Below are 15785 nucleotides of genomic sequence, written 5' to 3'. Positions count from 1 at the left end.
AGATACCCACCTGAGAGAAAAGAAAAGGAAGAGCATCTCATTCTCCTTAAAATATTTCAAAAAGCAAGGAAGGTATGTATCCCCTCAAAGAGCAAAAGAATTAGACTTCCACCATTGTTATCACCATCATCACCATACACCATTCATTCACCACACATGCACATCTTGATTTGACTTATTGACTTGTTTATCTGGATCCATGGTTTGACTATACAATAAATGTCTTGTAAGTATGTATACTTTTTCTTCCACCTATGAGCTCCAGATATCAAAAGCCTTATTAGAGTAGGGTGAGAGATAAGACAATGTCACTATGCTTCATACTATAAATACCACATACTTTTTGAGAGAAGGCATATACCATCACTGCCTTGGTAAGGATCCAGAAATACCACAAAAGAGAGATTTGAGAGAATCATACGAGGAACCTCTGAGTTTTATTTCAAAATCTGCAAAAAACTCCAGAGCTATAGCTGATCAAGAATAAGAGACATGGCACTTGACTAGACTGTTCTATCTTTTAACCACTCAAGATAGAAGTGACGGTTACAAGTCCCATGGTGAAAGGTAAAGTAAGTAAGTTTTAAGTCTTGACAGTTTACTCTAACTCAGAGATGAGATCTTATTTAAAAGCATGTGTACCGTCAATTTCTAAGATATTGCAACAACTTCTGATCCATTGCTAAGTCTATCCTTGCTCAGGGACGAGCAAGATGTAAGCTTGGGGGAGTTTGTTGACGGTCCTTAAGTATCAAATTTAATTATCAAATACACAAAGAAAAGGATCCAAATGAAATCAACATCTAGACTTAGGGTTTTATTTGACAGAATTCCACGAGTTTTGGTGTTTGTCTATTTCTACAGGGGGTTATCAGGAAATATGGAAGAAAGACCTATACATCGGGATTACATAGAGATATCAACGTGCTGCACAATTATCTTACATCTAGAAGACTCTAGAAGCCACGGGAACGAAGCGGAGGCGAAACGGGGCCTGGCCCTGGGCGCCCGCCTAGGTAACCATGGCGCCCGCCCACCTGCTGAGTCCAATCAGGACTCTGTTTCGGGGGAGATCTCCACCGACCTAAAGGATCAAGGATAACCGTTCAATCAATGTCGGTTTAATCCAACGGCCCATATTCACATGAAGGGACTATAAAACCAGACCCCCGGGCCCCTGGAGGAGAGAGCCTCTGAACCCTAATTCATTATTCTTCAAGGGAGAAGAAGCCTCTGATCAAGATTAGAGACACCACATCCATTAGGCATCCAGATTAGCATAGCTACATAGGATTAGAACTAGAAGGAGTCAATCTTCGATTGGTTTTCGGATCTGTCAAGAGGATTCTTGGTAATTCTCTAATTGTTCTTCTAATTGTTCTTCTAATCATCTTTGTTCTTCAATATTATGAATATGACTTTGTTCTACTTCAATATATTGCTTATGACTTTGCTCTACTTGCTTATATTCAAGATTATATTGTTCTTAGTTTATCATAGTTATATACTTGGCTTAGTTAGATTGGATCTATATACATGCTTAGGATCGTATAGCGTTTATCCATCGGATCCATGGGTAAATGATAGATATTGTGTAGGCGTGGTGCTTATACCGTATTTATCTGCGATTGTACCCAATATGCCAGATCGTGGGGTAGTTCGTGACAGTGACAGCTTCATTGATTCTTATATAGTCCCCCTCTCGTGTATTGGGCTGGCAGAGCAACATTATTACAGGGGAGTGATTGCTATGTTTCTCATTTACCTTGCTAATATCACTACGCATGGGCGTAGTCTTGTCTCACAATGTTTGCTAAGTATGCTTGCACTAACTATGATAATGCTAGACTATATAGTTGAGAATAACATAGAAAATATTCTTGTAGTTCGTTCTAATACCATGCTACTGACTTTCTAGAGTATCTAATTGAGGTGCTTATCATATTTATATGTGGCTGATCAGACAAATTATCTTTGTCACTATTCATTATTTCATATATCTTTTATGTGACACTTATCCCTATATGAAAGAGTTAGATAACAGTTCTCAATTATACATGCAATGATAGATACTCAATCTCATATTCTATTCTGTAATCAATATTGATGATTGTTAATCCCTTCCCAGTGGTAAAAATATAAATAACGATACCTGGAATACAAGTTGAGAATAACTTAGGAAATATTCTTGTAGTTCGTTCTAATACCATGCTAATGACTTTCTAGAGTATCTAATTGAGGTGCTTACCATATTTATATGTGGCTGATCAGACACATTATCTTTGTCACTATTCATTATTTCATATATCTTTTATGTGACACTTATCCCTGTATGAAAGAGTTAGATAACTGTTCTCAATTATACATGCAATGATAGATACTCAATCTCATATTCTATTCTGTAATCAATATTGATGATTGTTAATCCCTTCCCATTGGTAAAAATATAAATAACGATACCTAGAATACATCCCGGTTAAAATGCTACATCGGTATTAATCTGTGCGCTTGCAGATCCCATTCATTATTTATTTAGAAGAGCATTTGCATATTTCAATACCGCGTCTCTCATGTCATGCTGGGTATGACAACTTGGATTAAGTGGTATGAGGGATAGGTTTGGCATTTTTGGCACCGTTACTAGAATTAGAAAACTGTCTACTTTTGGTAATGATGTTAAGAATACCCAACATGCATTTTTGGCGCCGTTGCCGGGGAAGGTTGATTACTAATCAGGAATGGATATAGATTTTGAGTTATCATTCACATCACTAATTTTGAGCTTATCTATTCTCTCATACAGTTTTACCCCAATATTTTTCTACTTTTATCTTATGCAGGGGAATGTATGAATAGAAGACATCTTCCAGGAAATTTTGTTGACAATCCCGAAGCATTATTCAAGAATACAAGAGCCAAGCTCAAGAAGAGATCATCAGCACTTCAGCAAGAATACCCAACAGAGCCATCGCGCAGGCCGACAAGGTGATCGAGGATCTGCGCGTCGCCAATACTGAGCTGGTGCGCTCCAACAAGGAGATCGAGAGGGCCAACACCAACTTGGTTGGCGAGAATACGGCTCTGGAGGAGAGAATTCGTGGTATGTTTCTACTATCGAGTTTCTTTCCGAGGTGTGCTTTGTGTTATCTAATTTCTCTGTGTTGGTCCTTGCAGGGCTTAAAGATGAGCTGCTGGCCGCCCAAGTCGAGGCTCGTTCCGCCAAAGCTTAGCTCGAGGGGGAGGTCACTTTGAATGGTCTGCTACGGACTGCGATAAGCGATCTCTCGGTCTCCTGGGAGCTCGAGCCTATTGACGAGTCAAGGGAGGAGGCTCGAGGCGACGCACTGGTTGATCAGCTGTGCTACCTAGGCGCAACGCTAAGGGATCGAGTGCGGGACGCTCTTCATATCGGAGTGAAGCGGGCGATGGCGGTAGTCTGCTTAGGCTTTTCTTACGACATGGAGGTGGTTTCCCACGGCTTCGTCACTGACATCTCCAAGACCGATGCGGAGAACGAGGAGAGGCTTCACGCCTTGATCGACGACGCGGAGGTCCCTGGGGAAAGGTTGGCCAAGTTGTTCGAGCCGGAAGTGCATCCTCCCGAGACTAGCTCGGGTGCGGACGAGGGTGGTGAGGGCCGAGATGGGGACTGAGGCCTGCGAGCCTGCTCCGGGTGCTAAGGCCCCTTGTACAGTACTTGCTAATCTGTCTTAAGTAATACTGTGTCTTTAAGTGGTTTGTAAGATCTGTGAATATTTGCCTGTCTTTCCGCTCAAGGTTCCTTCGTTTCCTTTTCTGCCTATGTCTGTATTTCCTATTTGGTCTTTTGTTACGGCGACCTCGATTGCCTCGAGGGTGAGGAAGCGAGTAGAGCTACCATAGCCCGGGGGCATAGGAGTTCTCCGGCTCGTCGTTCCTCGGCCCTTAAGGGGCTCGAGGTGCCTCTACTACTCGTTCGTGCGAGGTTTACTGATAGGAGTCGAAAGAATTATTTGGTTTTTTCGACGCTTGGGGGCCCCCCTGCTAGCCCCTGAGGGGGTATCGACTATGATGGGTCATAGTTGGTACTCCCTAACGTTGAAATTTCGACCAACGAAGAAAAGTAAATTACTCAAGGGAAAGATCTTATTCATTCATGCGTTCATTCATAAGGTCTTGGTACAAAATGTACATGGGAAAAAAAGCTTTGAAATTCTAGGGGTAGAATCGATGTAGCTGTTCGATGTTCCACGTGTTGGTGAAGATTCCCCCTTTTTCGTCCGCAAGCTTGTATGTCCCCGGCTTCAGTACCTCGGCCACCACGTATGGGCCCTCCCAAGGTGGAGTCAGCTTGTGGCGTCCTTGGTTGCTTTGCCGCCGTCGTAGGACAAGGTCGCCCACGTTCAGATCTCTCTTGCGCATGTGCTTGTCGTGGTAGCGTCGAAGCTTGTGCTGGTATCTGGCGGAGTTGAGGAGGGCCAAGTCTCGAGCTTCCTCGAGTTGGTCGACCGCATTTTCTCGAGTGTCCTTATTTGATTGCTCATTGTACGCTTTGAGTCGAGGGGACCCATACTCGAGGTCCGTTGGGCACATGGCCTCGGAGCCGTAGACCATGAAGAAGGGGGTGTATTTTGTGGCCCTGCTCGGTGTCGTCCTCAAGCTCCATAGGACCGAAGAGAGCTCTTCGACCCATCTCTTGCCGAATTTCTTCAAGTGGTTGTAGATCCTCGGTTTGAGCCCCTGCAAAATCATGCCGTTGGCGCGCTCGACCTGGCCGTTAGTTCGAGGGTGGGCTACTACAGACCAGTTCACTCGGATGTGATGACAATCGTAGAAGCCTAAGAACTTTTTGCCGGTGAACTGAGTGCCGTTGTCGGTGCTGATGACGTTGGGAATCCCAAACCGGTGGATGATGTCAGTAAAGAAAAGGACGGCCTGCTCGGAGCGGATGTTAGTGATGGGTCGAGCCTCGATCCATTTGGAGAATTTTTCGATGGCCACCAGCAAATGGGTGTACCCCCCTGCTGCCTTCTGTAGGGGACCTACTAGGTCGAGTCCTCATACCGCGAATGGCCATGTGATGGGGATCATCTAGAGAGCGTGGGCGGGGAGGTACGTCTGCTTGGCGTAAAATTGACACCCATGGCTTGAGCGTACGAGCTCAATGGCGTCAACTACGGCCATTGGCCAGTAGAAGCCTTGACGGAAAGCGTTCCCCACGACAGTCCGTGGAGCTGCGTGGTGGCCACAAGCCCCCGAGTGTAGATCCTCGAGGAGCTTTCGGCCTTCCTCTATGGTGACGCAGCGCTGCAGGATTCCTGTCAGGCTTCGTCGGTATAGCTCATTGCCTTCGCCGTAGATTACGTATGACTTGGCCCGTCGAGCGATACGGCGGGCCTCAGATCGATCTTCTGGTAGCTTGCAATGAATCAGGCAGTCGAGGAACGGCGTGCGCCAGTCGAACGGTCGACCAGGTCGCTGCTCTGCCTCCATCACATCTTGCTGCCGCTAGTAGTGCCTCGATGGTGTCAGTTTGTTGGGGGCGGTGGTTTCGACGCCAGCCCCCGAGCCCAAGTCGACAGATGGCTTGTGGAGATCTCTCGAGAATGTGTCGGGCAGGATCGTGCCTCGACTGGATGTGATTTTAGCGAGTTCGTCGGCTGCCTCATTGTAGCGTCGGGTGATGTGGATGAGTTCAAGGCTGTGGAACTTATCCTCGAGCCAGCGTACCTCCTTGCAGTATGCCTCCATTTTTGGGTCGTGGCAGTTGGAGGCTTTCATCACTTGGTCGATGATGAGTTGGGAGTCGCCTCGAACGTCGAGGCGTTGAACTCCCAGCTCGACGGCGATCTTCAGCCCATTGATAAGGGCCTCGTATTCCGCAACGTTGTTAGATGCTGCAAAGTGTATCCTGATGACATACCTCATATGAACGCCCAGGGGTGAGATGAATAGCAGACCTGCCCCCGCTCCCGTCTTCATTAGAGACCCGTCGAAATACCTCGTCCATAGCTCTGCTTGAACCTGAGCCGAGGGGAGCTGTGAGTCCGTCCATTCTGCGACGAAATCCACCAGGGCTTGTGATTTGATAGCTTTGCGAGGCGCATAAGTGAGGGTCTCACTCATGAGCTCGACCGACCACTTGGCGATTCTTCCCGTGGCCTCCCGACTCTGGATGATCTCACCCAAGGGGAAGGACTAGACCACCGTGATAGGGTGGCCGAGGAAGTAATGATGCAGCTTGTGTCGGGCGAGGATCACAGCGTAGATCAGCTTTTGGATCTGTGGGTACCGTGCCTTGGTCTCTGAGAGCACCTCGCTGACGAAATAGACTGGCCTCTGGACTGGCAGCGCATGCCCCTCCTCCTGCCTCTCGACCACTACTGCCGCACTGATGACCTGGGTCGTCAAGGCGACGTACAGAAGCAGAGGCTCTGCGGGTCGAGGTGGGACTAGGACCGGGGCAGAGGTCAGTGTTTTCTTCAAATTATCGAGGGCTTCCTCTGCTTCGGGGGTCCAAGAGAAACGCTCGGCTTTTTTCAGGAGCCGATACAAAGGCAATGCCTTTTCTCCTAACCCCGAGATAAAACGGCTCAGCGCCGCCAAACATCCCATGACCTTCTGGACTCCCTTGACGTCTCGGATCGGCCCCATTCTCGTGATGGCCGAGACTTTCTCAGGATTTGCTTCTATACCGTGTTGGGAGACTATGTATCCTAGGAGCATGCCTCGGGGTACACCAAAGACACATTTCTCTGGGTTGAGCTTGATCTTGCTGGCGTGTAAGCAACCGAAAGCGATCTCGAGATCCTGAATCAGGTCTTCTCGTTGCTTTGACTTGATGACGATGTCGTCAACGTAGGCCTCGACCGTCGACCCTATGTGTTTGCCAAACACGTGGAGCATGCAACGCTGGTATGTGGCTCCCGCGTTTCGAAGCCCGAACGGCATGGTTACATAACAATACACCCTAAAAGGCGTGATGAAAGATGTCACGAGCTGGTCGGACTCTTTCATCTTTATTTGATGGTAACCATAATATGCATCAAGGAAAGAAAGGGTTTCACATCCCGCAGTAGAATCAACAATTTGATCGATACGTGGTAATGGAAAAGGAACTTTCGGACATGCTTTATTTAAACTTGTATAATTGACACACATCCTCATTTTCCCATTCTTTTTCTTAACTAGTACAGGGTTTGGTAACCAGTCAGGATGGTGAACCTCCTTGATGAATTCGGCCGTCAAAAGCTTGTGGATCTACTCACCAATGATCTTGTGCTTCTCCTCGTCGGATCGGCGCAACCGTTGCTTCACTGGTTTGGAACCAGCTCGAATTTCCAAGGAGTGCTCGGCGACTTCCCTCGGTATGCCCGGCATGTCCGAGGGACTCCATGCAAACATGTCGGCATTTGCACGGAGAAAGTCGACGAGCACGGTTTCCTATTTGGGGTCGAGGTCGGCGCTGATCGTCAGCACCTTATCGGTGGAGTTGTTGGGGTCGAGCGGGATCTTCTTCGTTCCTTCTGCCGGCTCGAAGCTGCCCGCGTGGCGCTTGGGCTCTAGGGCCTCTGCGGCCAGGGCCTCGAGCTTCGAGGTGAGCTCAGTGGAGTTCTCGACAGCTTCCCCATATTCGACGCATTCCACGTCGCACTCGTATGCGTGTTCGTAGGAGGAGCTGACGGTGATGACACCCTTGGGCCCGGGCATCTTCAGCTTCAGGTATGTGTAGTTGGGGATAGCCATAAACTTGGCATAACCCGGGCGCCCGATAATGGCATGGTATGTGCCTCGGAATCCCACCACCTCAAAGGTGAGGGTCTCCTTTCTGAAATCGGCCGCCGTGCCAAAGAAGACCGGCAGGTCGATTCGACCTACCGGCAACGCCTTCTTTCTAGGTACGACGCCATGGAAGCCGCCGTCGCTTGGTTGGAGCTGTGCCCTGTTGATGCCGAGAAGGTCGAGGGTCTCGAGGTAGATGATGTTTAGGCTGCTGCTGCCATCCATCAGCACCTTTGAGAGTCTGGTGTTGACGATGATGGGGTCGACGACGAGCGGGTAGACGCCACGGGCGACTACCTTGTCGGGGTGGTCGTCTCGATCGAAGGTGATGGGAGTGCTCGACTAGTTGAGGTACTGGGTCACTGCCATCCTTGCTGCAAAGACCTCGCGGCGCTCCCTCTTGCGCTGCCTTGCGGTTAGCTGTGTCGAGGGTCCACCGTAGATCATGTAGCAGTCGTGGACGGCTGGGAACCCTTCGTCGTCTTTGTCATTCCCCTTGTCGCCGTTCTTATCTTTCTTCAAATCGTCACGGGCGTCCTTCTTGAACCCCAGGCCGTCGAAGTGCTTCTTCAGCATACGGTAGTCCTCGAGCTTGTGGTTTGCCCCTCCCTTATGATAAGGGCAGGGTTATTTTAGCATCTTGTCAAAGATAGCCCCCTCTAGGTTTCCTCGAGGCCTTTTGCGCTCTATGGTGGCGACGAGATCGTCGTCGAGGTCCTCCCGCTGGAATAGCTGTGTTTTCTTCTTCTTCTTGTTCTTCTTGGGCCCTCGACTGGGGCCCTCATCATCATCGGCTAACGGCTTGCCTTTCCTTCCTTCACAGCTGAAAAAGGCGCCGACCACTTCTTCCCCTGCAGCGTAGTTTGCCACTACGTCCATCAGCTCGTTGACAGTCTGAGGGCGATTCCGGCCTAATTCCCGCACCAAGTCTCGACTGGTGGTACCAGAGACAAAGGCCAGGATGACGTCGTGGTCGGGGATGTGTGGCAGCTCGGTGCGCTGCTTTGAGAAGCGTTGAGCATATTCTCGGAGAGTCTCTCCTGTCATCTGCTTGCATTTGCTGAGGCCCCACGAGTTGCCGGGCCGTATTTAGGTTCCTTTGAAGTTACCCTCGAACACCCTGACCAAATCGACCCAGTCGTGGATCCGGTTGGCCGGGAGCTCCTCAAGCCATCTGCGGGCGGTGTCAGAGAGGAAGAGTGGTAGCTGTCGGATGATGGCTCAATCGTCCCCTCGAGCGCCTCCCAGTTGACAGGCTAGACTGAAGTCTGCCAGCCACAGCTCTGGCTTGGTCTCGCCGTTGTATTTACCAATGCTGGTCGGGGGTCGGAACGGGCTGGGCAGCGGCGTGCTGCGGATTGCCCTGCTGAACACTCGAGGGTCCGGCGGTTCCGGAGCCATCCGGTCCTCATCGCTGTCGTATCTTCCGCCACGGTGGGCGCTGTAATCGCGCTCTTCTGCGTCCCCGTACCGCCGGCGACGGTTCTCGTCGATGTCACGTCGTGCGTCGTGTCGTCGTTGGTTGTCGACGGGGAGGACGAGTGCTGTCTTTTTCGCTCGAGGGGGCGGCTGCTGATGGACCGATACCTCCTTTTCGTTCTGGGCCGGCTCATCACGCTTTTCTGTGGCCGCTCCTCGACATCGAGAGGCCGAGCACTCGGCCTGCTGAACCGCTACCACTTGGAGCAGAGTCTGCACCTCGTCTCGAATGCATCGCGCTTGGGAGTTTGACAGTTCAGGCATATTACGCAGCAGCATTGTCGCCGCCACGACGTTCTGGCCCGCTCGAGGGAAACGGCTGACGGGCTGCTCAGGCTCTCTGTCTCTGACGATCTGCCGATGTACCTTTCCAGCCCGTCTGCGGACACTTCCGCCAGGCGGGTAGGGCAGGTCTTGCTCGAAGATCTGTTCAAGCAGAACAAGGCGCTCGCGATCCTCATCGAGCTTTGCTTTGAGCTCGCGTAGCTGCGCAATTTGCGTGGCTCTGTCTTCTTGTGGAGGGGTTCGACTTGACCATCGTTCCCAGGCGTCCTGGGGTCTTCCCTTGCTGCAGGGGCTCGACCGCCAGCAACAGCGTCTTGTGTCTCATCGGTGGTTTCCACCGCCCCGTCGATATGGAACCATTCCCTAGTAGGGTCATAGCTGTCGGTCTCAGAGTCGGAGTCGGGCTCGGCGGCGTAGAAACATCCACGTCCCTCCTCCAGCTTCGTTGCCTAAGTGAGGTGATCGTGTACCGCCCAGGACCTAGGCGGTGGAGGCCTCGTACCTGAGAGAAATCCGGCAGCTCGGACATCCGTTGTTGCACTCCCATGTCACGTGGGAGGACCATTGGTCTCTCCACGTACGTTTGGGCGTTCGGACAAATCGCCCTGGCGAGCGATGCCGCGGCGTTGTCCAAGCCGAACGACAATGCTATTCTTGGGGCGAATAGCCCATGTGGAAGTAGCGTTGCGGCGGGCGAGAGCACGCAGGGCGCGCCATCTCCCGTTGTCGTCGTGCGATCCTTGTGGCGTCGGGCCGTCATACCCACGGTTTCGGCGCGCGGGGCTGTCGGCTCCTGTGTCACCTCCTGCCTTGCATGAACTGTCGGTTGTGAAGAGGCCGAGGGGTGATGGTGGCGCTGCCCACGCCTCTTCTTGGGTGGAGAGGCGTGGTGGTGAGGACGTCTCGGAGCCCTCAATCGTGCTGGCGCAACGTGGGCTCCTCCCGGTCCTTTGACCGAGAGCAGGATCATGTCATAGCCGGAACCGGTAGACATGAACTCGAGGCTCCCAAACCAAATCACCGTGGAGCGTGGAATCGGCGAAGTGAGAGTGGCCATCTGGAAAGGAACGGGAAATCGGTGAAAAAACACGTAGGACCCCTACTTGGCGTGCGAACTGTCAGTGTTTTCCACCCGGGGGGTCACACCAACGAGTAAACTTGTATGCGTGCTCCCCTTTCCAGATGGTGATGCAAGAAAAGACACAAAGATTTATCCTAGTTCGGGCAAGAGAAGGCCCTACGTCCAGCGGGGGGGGGAGAGAGGTTTGTATTATCTTGCACCTAAGTGCTTGTACAGGGGTGAGTATAGGCGTGTGTGAACTAGGATGGAGTATGGAAGCTCTACTACGTGTGTGTGTTGTGTTGTGTCGCGTGTCCTCTATCTGCTCCCGGGCCTCCCCTTTTATAGTTCCAAGGAGGGGCCTAGGGTACATGTATAGGCGTCAGAGTAGGGGTCGATAGCGGTATGGCGTGCTGACCTACTCGAGGCCTCCATACATGCGTGGTCTCGAGCCATCTTGTCTTGGTACTTTGGTGATGATTACGCGTGCCCCTGTATCCCGCTCTACGCGTCGTCCTGGACTGGTTTATCTGTTACATGCTTGTACATCGCGGTAGCAGTTGCGTTGGAGTGGTTGAAGTGCTGTCACTTGTCGCCCGACCCTTCTTCAGGAAGGAAACATGCCTACTCGAGGATCTGGTGCCGTATAATGCCTTGCTAGCCAGAGCGCTGACCTTGGGCGCCTCGAGGGGGGTTTTGATTAGACGTTCCAACCCATTCCCTGTGTCCCGCCACGTTCTGGCTTGTTTGGTGGGGAAGGCTGCAAAAAGAATGACGGGACAGGTGCCTGTTCCCAATCACGCTTCCCGTGACTGGCGGGTTAGGTGAGAATGCGGCAGGCGCATTAAATGGCTTGGTCCCCGTGCCCACGTGAGGCGGCGGGCGGTGTCCTTGCGCTCGACGCCTCCCGATTCGCTCGAGCCTGTTTCCGTATTCGACGGTAGCCGGCGCTCGAGCCCTGGTCGATTCGCAGGACGCTCTTTCCGTGTTCGAGACTATGGCCGTCGAGGACCGCGCACATAACTGGGCGTCGAGTCGGACGCCTTGACTTGTGTACAGATGCTCTTGATATGCCCGTCAGTTAGGGTACCCCTTACTGATATCCTGGACAGATTCAATTTGGCCTTGAGACCCCATACTTTTGACAACTATGGTATTTTCAATTTTCTAATTTGTTTGAAGCCAAATTAAAAGCGTGTTACTTACCGGAATTACATTGCAGATGCTATGTTTGACTGGCATAATAAATCTCATAGGACTAAACATTTGTGTATTGAGAATAGGCATTTGGAACTCACATAACAAATCTCACTAGGTTTGTAAGAAAGAAAAAGGACTACTGAAAGCCCAAGTTTGGTTTTGGTAATTAATGACACCAAGTTGCTAATGCCCTGTGTTTAAGTGATTTGAGTTAGGCATAGCAACACATGTGATGAAGGTGCATGGTGGCATGGAAAGGTGGCCACATGATTACAAAGAGATGAAGCATAATGTGGAGATCATGATGATAGACAAGGGAGAAAGTGAACAAGGCAAAGGTATAAACATAGGGTTTTGCTTTTGCCGGTCTAAAATGAGTAGAGAAGTGATTGACCGGGTTTAGGATAAATAGCCGACTATCAAGAGGGGAAATTACGGTCATCTCTCGAATCAAGTGCTACTAGGTCCATATCTTGAGCATATGCATTAGGATCTAGTAAAGTGCTAACTTGAATCCTTGATAAAAATATTTGAGAAAATGCTAACACACTTGCACAAGTGTTGTGACACTTTGGTGTTGGCACATGGAAGCAAGGGAAGAAGTTGGAGTTCTTTTCGTGCAGCGCGTTCAGGCCGGACGCGTCCGAGTTGAGGTCGGACGCGTCCGAGTTGAGGCACCGGACGCAGAAATAGTTTTCGCGTAGAGTCCGGTGTGCCTCGTCCGGTGAGTTCGTTTCTCGGTGAAACTCTCGGAGTTTGCGTCCGGTGCACACCAGACGCGTCCGGTGTGAACTAGGACGCGTCCGAGTTGGCGTCCGATGCAAACTCCTCTTGCAGAGCTCTCTGGGTGTGAGTCCGGTGCACACCGGACCGTCCGGTGTGTGCGTCCGGTGTTGCGACCGGTGTTGGCTCAAGTTTTGCGACGCTCTCTGAGTTTGCGTCCGGTATTTCAAAATTGAGAGTCCGGTGCCTTGTCAGTTTCAGAGGCAACGACTACTTTTTTAATGGTCAAGAGCACCGGACGCTGGTCTGGTCAATACCGGACGCGTCCGGTGTGAACTAGGACGCGTCCGGTGTGGTCGACTGCAGCACACTGAAAACAGGTAACGACTAGTTTTTTGTGGGTGCTTATAAATAGTTGGTGGCCGGTTTTGGGGGGTTCTCTTTTGCACTTTTGAATACTTGAGGCATACTTTGAGCTAGAGAACACTCCCTCCACTCATCTCCTTGCTTGATTGCTAATCCTAGTGAGATTGAGTGAGATTCAAGTGCATTGCTTTGAGAGTTGCATTTAGTGGCACTTGTTTCTTGAGTTTGCTGCGGATTTCTTGTTACTCTTGGGTGTTTCTCGACGCCCTAGACGGCTTGGAGCAGCGGTGGTGTTGAGCTCGTGATTGGAGATTGTTTCGAGCCTCACCAAGTGATTTGTGAGGGGTTCTTGAGCCTTCCCCGCGGGAGATCGCAATTGGCTACTCTAGTGGATTGCTCGTGGCTTGGAGGATCCCCATCTTGTGAGTGGATGTGCGGCACCCGCTGAGGGTTTGGCTTTGGATTGCCAATTAGCTCGCGATCCATCAAGTGGGTGTATCGCCACAACGAGGAGTTGCTTGCCGGGAAGCAAGTGAACCTCGGTAAAAAATCTTGTGTCATCTCTTGCCGAGGTCTCCTTTGTGATTGTGTACGTGATTGATTGGATATATCCCTTCTCTACAACGTCGGTATAACAATCACTCTTCTCTCTTTACATACTTGCCTACCTTGTTAGGTTAGCTTGTGTAGCTCAGTTCTTGTTAGTATAGAGTTGTTGTGTAGCCTTCTCTAGTTGTTGTGTTTTAGTGTTTAGCCGTCTTGCTAGTTTTGTATAGGTGGCTTGCATAGCTTAGTTGAGCTAGTGCTAGATTTGCTTCGCCTTTTGTTTTACTAACTCACTTGTTTAGTGAAGTTTGTAGAAATTTTAAATAGGCTATTCACCCCCCCCTCTAGCCATTTGGACCTTTCAAGTGGTATCGGAGCCGAGGCACCATTTATTTGAGGCTTAACAACCTACGGTGAAGAAATGGCTCTTAGTTTGCATATCAACAACACCAAGAAGGCACCTTACTTTGATGGCACAAATTATGCTTATTGGAAGGTCAAGATGACCGCCCATCTCAAGTCAATCAATAGAGAAGTTTGGAAGGTGACCGAAACAAAGTTTGAGGTTGCAAATGAGAATGCACCAACACCGGTTGAAGAGAAGAAGCTTCAATGCAATGATATTGCCATTAGTGCTCTTCATGAAGCTTTTGATGACAAGACTTTTGAGCAAATCAAGAACATTGTGGTTGCTCATGATGCATGGGCAAAATTAGAAGAAACATTTGAGGGTACAAAGGGAACCAAGACCGCCAAGGCATACATTCTCCAAGAAAAGTTCTCAAGCTTCAAGATGCAAGAAGATGAAAGTGTGCCGGAGATGTTTCACCGGTTGCAAGTCATTGTGAATGAACTCAAGGCACTTGGGGAAGAAGTGAAGGATAGTCAATTCTCTATGAAATTTTTGAGAAGCTTACCCAAGAGATTTGACACATTGATCACCGTGCTAGTCAAGACAACTCTTAGTGAATCAACTCCCCAACAAGTCTTTCAAGAGGTGATGACTGATGATGCCTATAGAGAAGATGATGAAAAGGATGAGTTGATCAAGAAGAAGAAGAAGGATGGTGAGAAGAAAGATGATGAAAATAATAAAAGTGTGGCATTCAAGGCCTCCACATCCAAGGGCAAAGCCAAGCAAGAATCATCAAGTGAAGAAGAAGCAAGCTCTTATGATAGTGATGAAGATGAGGAGATGGCTCTTCTTGTCAAGAGATTTGGCAAGTTTATGAAGAAGAAGGGCTATCGGGCAAGAAGGAAGAAGAGCTCCTCTAAGAAGAATAACCATTCCATGAGGTGCTTTAGATGCCATAGCAAGGATCATCTCATTGCCAAGTGTCCTTATGATAGTGATGATGAAGATGCTATCAAGAAGGAAAGAAAAAAGCAAAAGAAAAAGCCAGAAAAGAAGGAAGGCTCAAACAAGAAGAAGGGTGATGCCCATGTTGCAACTTGGGATAGTGATGACTCCTCAAGTGATGATGAGAGCACCAAGAAGAAGGCGCATGCTAGCATTGCCATTCAAGGAAAAAGCTCCATCTTCGACACTCCATCATGCTTCATGGCTAAGGCCACTAAGGTATCATCCGATGATGAGAGTGACCATGCTAGTGATAGTGATAGTGATGATGATGAACCAACTAAAGATGAACTAATCACTATGCTAGAAGATTGCACTTATCACTATAAAGAAACTAGAAGGGAGTGCAAGACCTTGCTTAAGGATAAGAAAACCCTTGAGCAAGAACTTGATGAGCTTAGGGCATCTTATGAGAGTCTAAAGGAAGACCATAAAAAGCTTCAAAAGGCTCACACTAAGCTTGAAGAAGCTCATTCCTCTCTAGTTAACAAGTGTAAAAATGAGCCAACTAAAATTGAAAAAGCTCAAACTTGCAACATAGGCATAACATGTGATATCTTGAGTAAGCCTATTGTTATTGCTTCTACTAACCCTTCATGTAGCACATCTACATCATCCTCATCTAGTAGTGATGGTTTCACATGTGACACCACACTAAAATTTGAGAATGAAATTCTCAAGAAGGAGGTGAAAGAGCTCAATCACACCTTGGCCAAGGCTTATGGTGGTGAGGACCGCTTGCTTATGTGCTTGGGTAGCCAAAGAGCTTCTCTCTATAAAGAGGGATTGGGCTATAACCCCAAGAAAGGCAAGGCCGCCTTTGCTCCTCACAAGACTAGTTTTGTGAAGAACAATGGCCGGTATTGCAAAGCTTGCAAGCAAGTCGGTCACCTAGAGCAACAATGCATGAACAAGAAACCCAAAGCTCATGTATCCTCAATTAAGCTAAATTCTTTCTATGTGCTTACCAAGGATACAAAAGGTGTTCATGCTAAGTTCATTGGT

The sequence above is a fragment of the Sorghum bicolor genome, chromosome 8, assembly GCF_000003195.3.
Source record: "Sorghum bicolor cultivar BTx623 chromosome 8, Sorghum_bicolor_NCBIv3, whole genome shotgun sequence".
Taxonomy (NCBI): Eukaryota; Viridiplantae; Streptophyta; class Magnoliopsida; order Poales; family Poaceae; genus Sorghum; species Sorghum bicolor.
Note: the sequence above shows the minus strand (reverse complement) of the source record.